This window comes from Gossypium raimondii, chromosome 13 (genome assembly GCF_025698545.1).
Source record: "Gossypium raimondii isolate GPD5lz chromosome 13, ASM2569854v1, whole genome shotgun sequence".
Classification (NCBI taxonomy): Eukaryota; Viridiplantae; Streptophyta; class Magnoliopsida; order Malvales; family Malvaceae; genus Gossypium; species Gossypium raimondii.
In genome coordinates this window covers 38,835,381-38,847,833 of record NC_068577.1, presented here as the reverse complement: position 1 = coordinate 38,847,833, position 12,453 = coordinate 38,835,381, and positions in this window count along the sequence as shown.

Here is a 12,453-nt window from a genome sequence, read left to right as displayed (position 1 = left end):
TTATGAGCTTCCTGATTAATGGCTCTTCAGAGCTTCCCGATATGGCTCGCTTAAACTTCCCAATTAAAAGTTGTTTGGAATGTGTTTGTATGCTTACCGTAAATGCAAATGAATGGTAAGATAATTTCCGTTGTATGAACTTACTAAGCATTAATTACTTACTCTATTTATTTCCTCTATTTTATAATACTCGGAGGATCGTAAAGGTCAGAAGTTGGTCAGTGCTACATCACACTATCCTTCAGCTTGTTTTGGTATAAATAGTAAAATTTCTTTTATGTATAATGGCATGTATTGGCGAAAGTGGTCAAGGATGGCATATATGTGTTTGGTTGGAATTAGCCATTGGTATGGCTTGTAGATGATATGTTTTGATATATAGAATGGTCTTAATATGCTTATTGTGTGTTTCACATGGATGATTAATGAAAATCATATAGGCATATTGGTTATGATAGTAAAATTGATAGAACATGACTATATGTACATATGGTATTTTGGTAAGTATAGATACTTGAACATATGTGTTGATATGTCTTACATAAAAATTATTTTGGCTTGATTTGAATGATTTATATTGGATTGGGAATTTGTTGAAATGTTAATGTAGGTGGAAGACAAGTTTGGGTGAGAAATAAGGATTGGAAATGACCTTATTTTGTCCACACGGGCAGAGACACGGGCGTGTGTCTAAGCCGTGTGTCATGCCCATGGGCGTGTGGTTCGGCTGTGTGTCTCCTGCATCTTTAAAATTGCAAAACATAATGCTCAGGTATTTTCACACAGGCAGAGACACGGGTGTGTGTCTTAGTCGTGTGTGGCACACGGCCTGGCACACGGGCGTGTGACTTGGTTATTTGCCACTGCACCTAATTAATGTAATTTAAAATGTTCACACGGCCTAGCACACGGGTGTGTGGCTTGGCCATGTGACCCAAGTCAGTAACCACCCTAATTTGAACATGGGCTGGGAAACAGTTGTGTGTCCCTATTTTGATTGTCCACACGGCTTGGGACATAGGCGTGTCACTTGGCCGTGTGAGCCACACGGCCTAACCACACGAGCGTGTGTCCCCTACACCTTGGAAAAATTTTAAGATTTTGCGAAAAATTCTCTGAGTACCCGGTTTAGTCTCGACTTGTTTCTAGTGCATATTTTGGGCCTCGAAGGCTCTTATAAGGGACTTTATGATTGATTTCTGATATGAAAACTGTATGATGTGAAATGTTTATTATTTGTTTTGAAATCCCTGGTAATGCTCCGTAACCCTGTTCTGGCGATGGGTTCAGGTTATAGGTGTTACAAAACCAGCAGGCTCATTCTTGTCAACAGATGCGCACAAATAGTTTTTTTAAACATGATACTCAAAGTTAGGGGTTTTGAAAAAATTAACAAAAATACAAGGCAAAGGATTCAAGCCCAGAACCTCTCACACACAAGCAAATCACTTAACCACTAAACCAAATTAATTCACTTGACAAATTCACACAATTCAAAAACTAAAATTTTGGGGTGTTATAGTTATTATCTAATTGATGTTGGTTACACAAACTGTGAGGGATTTCTTGTGCCTTTTAAAGGACAAAGATACCATATGAATGAGTGGCGTCAAGGTTACTAGCCAAGTAATCCAGAAGAATTTTTCAATATGAAACATGTTTCAGCACACAATGTTATTGAAACATGCTTTGAGTTATTAAAACTTAGATGGGGAATACTTAGGAGTCCATCATTTTATCCTGTGAGGGTGCACAATAGAATCATTATTGGATATTGTTTGCTCCATAATTTTATTCGAACCTGTATGAGTCTTGATTTTATTGAGGAGGAGTTGGGAGAAGGATTACCTAGAATGTGATAGATGACGATGAACCGAATATCGTAAATATTCATCCATCAGATACATGGGTTACTTTGGAGGATGAAACTAGACAATCAAATGTTCTATGAATGGCAAGCATCTAGAAATTAGTTATGTTTATTAAAATATGGTAGAAGGTTAATTTGTTTATGTTATTTCATATATCTAGTTTATGAAAATTTAGTGTTGTTTGAATTATCTTTATGTATTGTAATGGACTTCTTGAATTACAACTTTAATTTGGTTTCTTTTGATTCGTCATGTGTTATAATTTTATAAAGTGTCAACCTTTTGATTCATAATATCAAACCTAATTTTAATTTGTGTTTTTTTCTTAAGAGAATCATGTAATTTTTTTTACAATCAACTACTTCTTCCCAAAATTCTTGAGGACTCGAAAGGAAATGGGTTCCAGAAGAAGATGCTGCGTTGGTTGCCTATATAGTCGACTTGTACAATGTTGGAACCTATAACGCATATATGGGATTCAAGGCCAGTTATTTAAATGAGTTGGAAAGAATGTTAGAAAAATTTTTACCTCATGCTATGTTGAAGGCTAAACCTAAGCTTGAATCGAGGATTAGGACATTGAAAAGGGATGGGACAATCGTTTACGATATGCTCAGTGGAAAAGACAATAGTTGCTTTGGTTGGAATGAGAATAGGCAAATGGTTGTTGTTGAAGATGCTATGTGGAACTCACATATAAGTGTGACAATTATTTCTTGTCTTTATTATCTTATTTTGAACAAACTTATATCTAATGTGGATTATTTCTTTCTTTTTATAATCATAAAGAAACCGGTCAATTTAGACATCGTAGTTTCCCTTATTATGACCAACTTACTTCCATATATGCAAAAGATCGAGCCACTGGGAAAGATGCTCAAACAATTGCAGATAGTTGAAGAAATAGATTCTGAGGATATAGCTATTGTTGAAGAAATAGACTCTATCTCACGTCCATCCGGCCCAAGTATCGAAATTCAATAACTTTTTCCCAATTAACTTTACATCACCAATAGAACAATTAATATCCACTATTTCATATTATATCAACATAAAATTCATATAAATATTAAATTATAAGCCGAACGAACTTACCTCGACTAAATTGTAATAGTTGTAGAAGTTCAGGGACTATTTCAAAATTTTCCCTTTTCCACGTATGTCAACAGGGTCTTGATCTGAAATGTAAAAAATTCTCAATTATTAGCTTACATTTCATATTCCAATTTATTCTGCAATTTATACCCTTTTTTATTGAAATTTACACAATTACCCTTAACTTTTACAATTTATGAAATTTAGTCCCTTGGCCCAAAAATCATCAAATTAACCATTTCTAAAAACTCAGCATACTAGCCAAATATTCAAGACTTCTAAATAGTCCACAAAACACCTCTTATTCACCAATTAACCATGTAATTTTAACAATTTAACAATTTATTCCTTAAGTAAAAAACTAATAAAAATTACATCATAAAACATCGAAATACCATAATCAAAACTTAAAACACATAATTATCATAAAGAACAACCAAGATTCATCAATGGAAACTTCCAAAACTTTTAACAGATTCAAAAACGAAGGTACGGCCTAGTTGGACCTAGTTGTAACGATCTCAAAAACATAAAATTCATTAAAAACAAGACTCAAAACTTACCCATGCAAAGCTCAAACCAGCCAAATGTTAAAGCTTCTCTCCTTTGGTGTTTTCGGCCAACAAAGAAAACAAAGTGAAGAAGAAGCTATCTTTTTCTAATTATTTTGTTTTAATTTTTGTGTTAATTACCATTTTGCCAATAAAAAATGTCATTTTATTATTTTCATTCCAGTTGTCATCCAACAATAATAACTAGGTTTAATTGCTACCTAGGTCCTTGCTCATTTAGTAATTAAGCTATTTGATCATCTAAATCATTAATTACTAAGTTTTGCACATTTTACAATTTAGTCCTTTTTCTTTAATTAGTTATCTAAACGTTAAAATTTCTTAACAAAAAAATAATACGACTCTAATGACTCCATAAATATTCTAGAAATAATATTTACGGGTCGACACGACAGAAATTTGTGGTTCCAAAACCACTGTTCTGTCAATATTAAAAAACGGGATGTTACAACTCTCCCCCTTAGGAAATTTCGTCCTCAAATTTGTTACCTGAGAATAAATTTGGATATTGTAGTTTCATCAATTCCTCAGTTTCCTAGGTAGCTTCTTCAGTACCATGTTGATGCCACAAGATTTTTACTAATAGTACTCGTTTATTCCAAAGTTCTTTGACTTTTCGACCCAAAATTTTCACCGGTTCTTAAAAATACGTCAAATCTAGTTGTAATTCAATTTCACCATGAGGAATCACGTGTAAAGGATCAGACTTGTATTGTCTTAACATTGAAACGTGGAACCCGTTGTGAATTTTCTCAAGTTCAAAAGGTAAAGCTAATCTGTAAGCTACATGACCGATTCTTTCAATAATCTCGTACGGCCTGATAAATCTCGGAATCAGCTTTTCTTTCCTTCCAAATCGTAGTACTTTCTTTCACTGAGAAATTTTAAAAATACTCGATCGCAAATAGCAAATTCTATAACTTTTCTTCTCAAATTCGCGTACGATTTCTGATGATCAGATGTAGCTTTCAAATAATCTCGAATAATTCGAACCTTATCTTTAGTTTCTCAAATCAAATCAATCCCCACCATTTTGGATTCACTCAATTCAGACCAATACAACTGTGTTTTACACTTTCTTCCATATAAAGCTTCAAATGGTGCCATTTTAATATTGGACTGATAATTGTTATTATAAGCGAATTCAAGTAACGGTAGATATTTTTCCCAACTACCCTTGAACTCGAGTATACAACATCGTAGCATGTCTTCCAGAATCTGTATTACTCATTCTAATTTCCTATCAGTCCGAGGATGAAATGTTGTACTGAAATTAAGTTTAGTTCCCAAAGCCTCGTGTAGTTTACTCCAAAATCTTGATGTAAGCCTCGGATCACGACCAGAAATAATAGATGTCGGAACTCCATGTAACCTTATAATCTTAGACACATATAATTTCGCTAATCTCTCAAGTGAGTTATTTGTTTTGACTGGAATTAAGTGTGACAACTTAGTCAATCTGTCAATAATCACCCAGATCAAATCTTTCTTTTTTAGAGTTACAGGAAAACCATATACGAAATCCATCGTGATTCGCTCTTACTTCCACTCAGGAATCATAATAGGTTATAATAATTCTGATGGTACCTGATGCTTTGCTTTTACTTGCTGACAAATCAAACATTTAGCTACAAATTGACAAATCTCATGTTTCATACTTGGTCACCAGTACAACTATTTCAAATCATAAAATACATTTTTCTGCTACCAGAATGAATGGAATATGTACTACTGTGAGCCTCTGATAGAATATCACGTTTAAAATCTAGATTATTCAGAACACAAATTCTATCGTTGTAATACAATGTACCATCATCACCAATATTGTATTCGGTAGCCAAATTACCCTGGACCAAATTTTGTTTCATTATGAACTTTGGATCGTTATTTTGTAACTTCAGAATTCATTGAAGAAACAAGGGTTTAGTCCTCAACTTTGCTAGTACAAAAACCATCATCATTCAGAGCTAAAACCGCTTGAAGTACAAACAGTGAAGATTTTCGACTAAGTGCATCCGTAACAATATTAGTATTACTCGGATGATAATCAATAACCAGATCATAATCTTTTAGTAGCTCTAACCAACGTCGCTGTCTCAGATTCAGTTCCTCTGCGTCTTTAAATACTTTAAAATTTTCTAACCAATATGTAAATGACATTTCTCACTGTATAAATGATGCCACCATATCTTCAAACTGAAGATAATTGTAGCCAATTCGAGATCGTGAGTCAGATGATTTCTTTCATGTGGCTTTAACTATTGAGAAGAAAAAACCACTACTTTCCCTGTCTACATCAACACGCAACCCAAACCATTGAGAGACGCATAACAATATATTCTGTCCCAGAGTCATACTGACTCAATACTGGAACGTCTGTTAACATGTTTTTCAGTTGATCAAAACTCTGTTTTCATTTATTAGACCAAACAAATTTGATGTTTTTCTATAATAACCTGGTCATAGGTGAAGCAATGATCAAGAAGTTTTTAACAAAACGACGGTAGTAACCTGCTAAACCCAAAAAGCTTCGCACTTTAGAAACATTTTTTTGAGTTTTCCAACTCATTATAGCAAAAAATTTTCTTGGATCGACTCGAATCCTATTAGCTGATACTATATGTCCTAGAAATCCAACCTTACGATGCCAAAATTCACATTTACTGAACTTTGCATACAACTAATTTTCTCGTAAAATTTGTAACACGATTCTCAAGTGTTGAGCATGTTCAGATTCTATTTTAGAATAGATCAATATATCATCAATAAACACAACCATAAATCTATCCAAATGAGGCTGAAAAACTCATTTCATTAGATCCATAAAAGCAGCAAGAGCATTTGTTAATCCAAATGGCATTACTAGAAACTTATAGTGACCGTAATGAGTTCTGAAAGTAGTCTTTGGCACATCACAATCTTTCATTCACAACTGATAATACCTAGATCTGAAGTCTATCTTCGAGAACACTATGACACCTTTTAATTTATCAAACAAATTGTCAATATATGGAAAGAGATGCTTATTCTTTTTTGTGACTTTATTCAACTGTCTGTAGTCAGTACACTATTAAGGAGCCGTCTTTCTTTTTCACAAACAGCACAGATGCACCCCAAGGAGATACGCTCGGTCGAATAAACCCTCTATCTAATAATTCTTGCAACTATGCTTTCAACTATTTTAACTCAGCTGGTGCCATACGATATGGTGATATTGATATCAGTGTAGTTTCAGGAACCAAATCAATAACAAACTCAACTTCACGGTCAGGGGGCAAGCGCAGTAACTCTTTAGGAAATACATCAGTAACCTCATTAACGACTGATAGCTGATCTAACTTCAATTTTAAATCTCAGGTATCAAGTATATATGCTAGAAATGCCTCACTACCTTTACATATCAACCTCTGTGTAGAAACAACTGAAATGATTCTAGCAATACTGTTCGGCCTGTCAAATTCAACTGAAATCATTTCTCCTGTCTGACATTTCAAATCAACCCATTTCTATCTACAATTTATCATGGAATCATGTAATGATAACCAATCCATACCCAAATAACATCAAATTCTCGAAAGGGTAATAATATCAAATATGTAGGGAATTTATAGCATTTAATTTTTAGTGGACATTTACGACAAACTAAGTTAACTATCACACTCTGACCCAGTAGATTAGTAACTTGAATATCATATTAAGTTAATTCAACAGGTAGTTTGTTTTTTTGTTACTATTACACTGCAAATATAAGAATGAGTTGGCCTAGGGTTAATCAGTGCATATACAATAACATCAAAGGGATAAAATGTACTAGCAATCACATCTGGTGTAGTAGCTTCTTCTCTGGCTCAGATGGCATATGTTCGAGTAGGTGCTCTAGTCTCTGATTGGACAACTGTATCTTCTGCTCCCATACGAGGGGTCCCAGTAGTGTTGTTCTTGCCCAGACGTCTATCTTTCTGTGATGTGGACATTTGCTTTTCATTCTGTTCTTCACTTTCCTTCAACTGCCTCAGACAATTTCATAGAAAATGATCAGTAGATTCACATCTATAACACACCCCTAATTTAGTTCTTTAATCACCAGTATGAAATTTTCCAAATGTTTACAATTGGGCTTCGGAGCGTTCCGTACACTTCCCACACTATCAACTAGCTTTGTAGGAGATTTAAAATCATGTTGAATTGATTAATTTTTGTACAGATGCTCAAATGCTGAAGTAGCTCGACTAAAGTCTTCTCTAGTCTTATTCGCTGGTGGTAAAGAAAATGACTTAGATGAGCCTCTCTTGTTAAATTCTCAAATCTGTCTATCTCTTTGTATTTTGTGGTTGTACACTTCTTCCATTTTCTATGCACTATCAGATAGAACTAAAAATTCTTAGATTTTATTACCTCCAATCATCATTTAGGCCATCTTCAAATTGGATGCACATTTATTCTTCAGTAGGCACAATTTCTCGAGCATATTTACTGAGAGACACAAAATCTCTCTCGTATTTAGCCACTGATTTATTTACTTGCTGTAATTAAAGAAATTCTCTCTTCTTTTTGTCCAGATATCGTTTACCGACAGATTTCTTTTTGAACTCAGTCTGAAAGAAATCCCAAAAAATTTTCTCTCAGTACCACAACGGTCAACGTAGTCCAGCAACTATATGCTTCTTCTTTTAACAGTGAAACGTCACATTTAAGAAAATCATCAGAAGGGCAAGTTATTTCTTAAAAAACTCACAAAATGTTATGAAGCCGATACTCAACTTTAATTGGATCATCTTCCGACCTACCTCAGAATTCCTCAGCACCACACTTTTTTGTATACGTGGATTAGATTCAATCATAGAAGGAGGTGGAGGTGCAAAAAGAGGTATGACAAGGGGTCGAGGTTGTTGAGCCGCAATATTCATTTGCATAAATTCATTAAACCACTAGTTCATAAACCTGGAGAATATGTTTTTAAGTTCATTTTTAGATACTTGTGGAATTGGAATATTACTACTCGTCTGTTGTCCTGTGGTCGGTATATTACTATTAACCTCATCAGTGTCAGCACGATCAAATTCGATTGACATCTTTACAATCTATATGAAAAAAAACAAAGGTTAGATCATATCAAACATGTCACACTATCATAGGTTTATATGGCATGTAATTCTAAACATTACACACACTACATTCAGTCTGAGAACCAACTAAACGGTAGCTTTGATACCACTAAATGTAACACCCCTAACCCATATCTGTCACTAGAATAGGGTTACGGGAATACTATAACAAGTTTTCAGAAATAAACAAGTAAAATCATGATCATTTCAATATAATTTCTCAAATACCATAAAGTAATTGAATTACAATAATAACTTACATTTACGAGGTTTAAATCGAGCTTCAAGGACTAAAGATTTAATATTAAAACCCTCAGGGACAAATTTAAAAAAATCAAGATATTTCAAGAAAATATGAAAAATTTCAAAAACAGGGGACACATGGTCGTGTGGCCAGGCCGTGTGACTTTCGAAGTTGGCACACACAGTCGTGTCCCAGCCCGTGTCTTTGCCTATGTAACTCAATGAGTTGGATCACACGGTCGTGTTCCAGACCGTGTAATTCTCTGACTTGTGACACATGTCTGTGTCGTAGGTCATTTGCTAAGCCGTGTAACACACTAACTTAATACACACGACCGTGTCTCAGACAGACTATGGCACACGGCAGTGTGGCAACCCTGTGTCCCAGGCCGTGTGCACCTAAATGAACCTTAAACATCAAGTTTACCATTTCAAGATTTCTTAGACACTAACTAATCTATTTACCAGCCATTAAACCTATTCAAAATGCCATTAAACAAGCTCAAATCATGCTAATTCAACCATCCTAAGTGCCTAACCAATGTACCCTCAATGGTACCACAAGTACACAGTTATACCGCAATATAAATCATCAACCAAAACATGCCAATTCACACAACTTAAACTCCTAACCAATATGTCTATCATAGGCACCTGAATTCACAACAAATCAATATATTCTATTAGTCAAACATATGCTAAAAGTTTGTACCAAAGATATCTTCCATCATTCACATCTATCACAATAAGTTATCTACTTACACTTAGGCTCACTCTTTATATATTTACATACCAAAACAAAGGCAAGGAAAAAACAAGCTTATTACATGCCATATAATCCCAACAAACATTCAAAAGCTACCAAAAATGGATGGATAGTGTGACTCGAGTACTCATCCGATCGTCCAACCTTCAAAAGTATCTACAAGAAACAGAAATTAATACAAGTAAGCTTTTTGAAACTTAGTAAGTTTGACAGACAGTAACAATAAATCTTATCAAAGTAAATATAAGAATCAAATCAAATATGATTCAACAACACATGTTTCCTCTCACCCACAATTGCATAATGGTGAATTGCATATATCAATTTAAATATCAAATAATAACCTTCGGGAAAATGTACATGTCCACAATGGAGTCAATTCAAGGTGTCAAGTACATGTCATGCCATTCAAAGTCATTAAACAAGTTATACGCAATAATTTACGACCTGATGAATGACTTACAAATATGAGTACACTAGTAGTCCAACCGAAACACGCCAAACGCTCATAAGAGCTAACCCAACCAATAACACGCCAAACACTCATAAGAGCTAAACCCGACCGATAACACACCTCAGCACAAAGTACCTAGCCAGCAGCCTATACATCCGCCCCCATAACATGCCAAAACAAGATAGTATAACACGAGGGTTCGCAATAAATACTGAACTTCAGTATACGCAGGAAAAATATATAAAGCACACCACATCAATCTCCACTCCAATCCCCGCATAACACGTCGTCATTCTATTGTACTCTATCTCACGTCCATCCGGTCCAAGTATCGAAATTCAATAACTTTTTCCCAATTAGCTTTACATCATCAATAGAACAATTAATATCCACTATTTCATATTATATCATCATACAATTCATATAGATATTAAATTATAAACCGAACGAACTTACCTGGACTGAATTGTAATAGTTGTAGAAGTTTAGAGATTATTTCAAAATTTTCTCTTTTCCACATAAGTCAACAGTGTGTTGGTCTAAAACGTAAAAATTCTCAATTATTAGCTTACATTTCATATTCCTATTTATTCTACAATTTATACCCTTTTGTTATCAAAATTTACACAATTACCCTAACTTTTAAAATTTATACAATTTAGTCCCTTATCCCGAAAATCATCAAATTGACCATTTCTAAAAAATCAACATACTAGCCGAATGTTCAAGACTTCTAAATAGTAAAAAACCTCTTATTCACCAATTAACCATGTAATTTTAACATTTTAACAATTTATTCCTCAAGTAAAAAACTAATTAAAATTACTTCATAAAACATCCAAATACCACAATCAAAACTTAAAACATATAATTATCATAGAAAACAACGAAGATTCATCGATGGAAACTTCTAAAATTTTTAACAGATTAAAAAAAATGCGGGCTAGCTGGACTTAGTGGTAACGATCTCAAAAACATAAAATTTATTAAAAATGAGACTCAAAACTTACCCATGCAAAACTTAAACTAGCCGAATGTTAAAGATTCTCTGCTTTGGTGTTTTCAGCCAACAAAGAAAACAAAATGAAAAAGAAGATGCTATCTTTTTCTAATTATTTTGTTTTAATTTTTGTGTTAATTACCATTTTTCCATTAAAACATGTCATTTTATTATTTTCATCCCAATTGTCATCCAACAATAATAATTGGGTTTAATTATTTCCTAGGTCCTTCCTCATTTAGTAATTCAGCTATTTGATCATCTAAGTGCATTAATTACTAAGTTTTTCACCTTTTACAATTTAATCCTTTTTCTTTAATTAGCTATCTAAACATTAAAATTTATGAACCAAAAATTACTACGACTCTAATGATTCTGTAAATATTCTATAAATAATCTTTACGGGTTGGCACGATGGAAATTTGTGGTCTCGAAACTACTATTCTGTCACCACTAAAAAATAGAATTTGGTGGTATTTTTAGCTAATGCATACTGCCATCTTCCACTATAGATACCTATCCTAACCTCTTCCTTTTTCATCAACTCACACACCTTTCTTCATTCACACATCTTTTCACTCACTTCTCTCTTTCATTCTCTTTGTTTTCCCATTTTTTGTCTTCCTTTCCCTTGCACACCCCTTGGACTAACAGCAATCAAGTATTCGTGAAGGCCTTGGATCTATGGAATAAGCAGAGAAGAGAAGTGCACTAGTTTGGCTTTGGAACATCACCAGGATTTGTTTTCTAGTTCCCTTCTCTTAATTTTTTTTTAGTTTATGTTGTGATCATGAATATGAATACTTGTTGATTTTATGTTCTTAAATTAATTAAAATGGCTTAAATTTCATTTGTGTTAGATTAATTGCATTTTGTCCACTTAATTTGCTAAAATCATGTTTGTTTTGTTATAGGCCTTGGTAGTTTGTTCAATTAAATAAAATCATGCTTATGTTATGCTTGCATTTTAATTGTAAGTTAACGAAAGAATTAATTATTAATCAAATTGAAATTATAATTAATTGGCACAATATTTAATTGGTGCATATTTAATCTTCTAAGGTAGTTGAGGGTTAAATTAGTGATGGTATTAAACAATACTTTAGCCTTGCGAACTTTATCTTAATGATTAAATTGTTTCAATATAGGAATATATTGTTACCTCACTTTATCTTATACTTGCTTATGAAAATTGATTAATTGTTTGAATTCACATAGAAATATGTGTAAGAGATTCATTGATTTAGTAAGTATGTATGTGCATTAGTTAACAAAAGACCAAGTTGCCATGAAATTATTCGTAACAACATAAACATAGTTTTGATAATTCTAAGTTAAAGAAAGAAA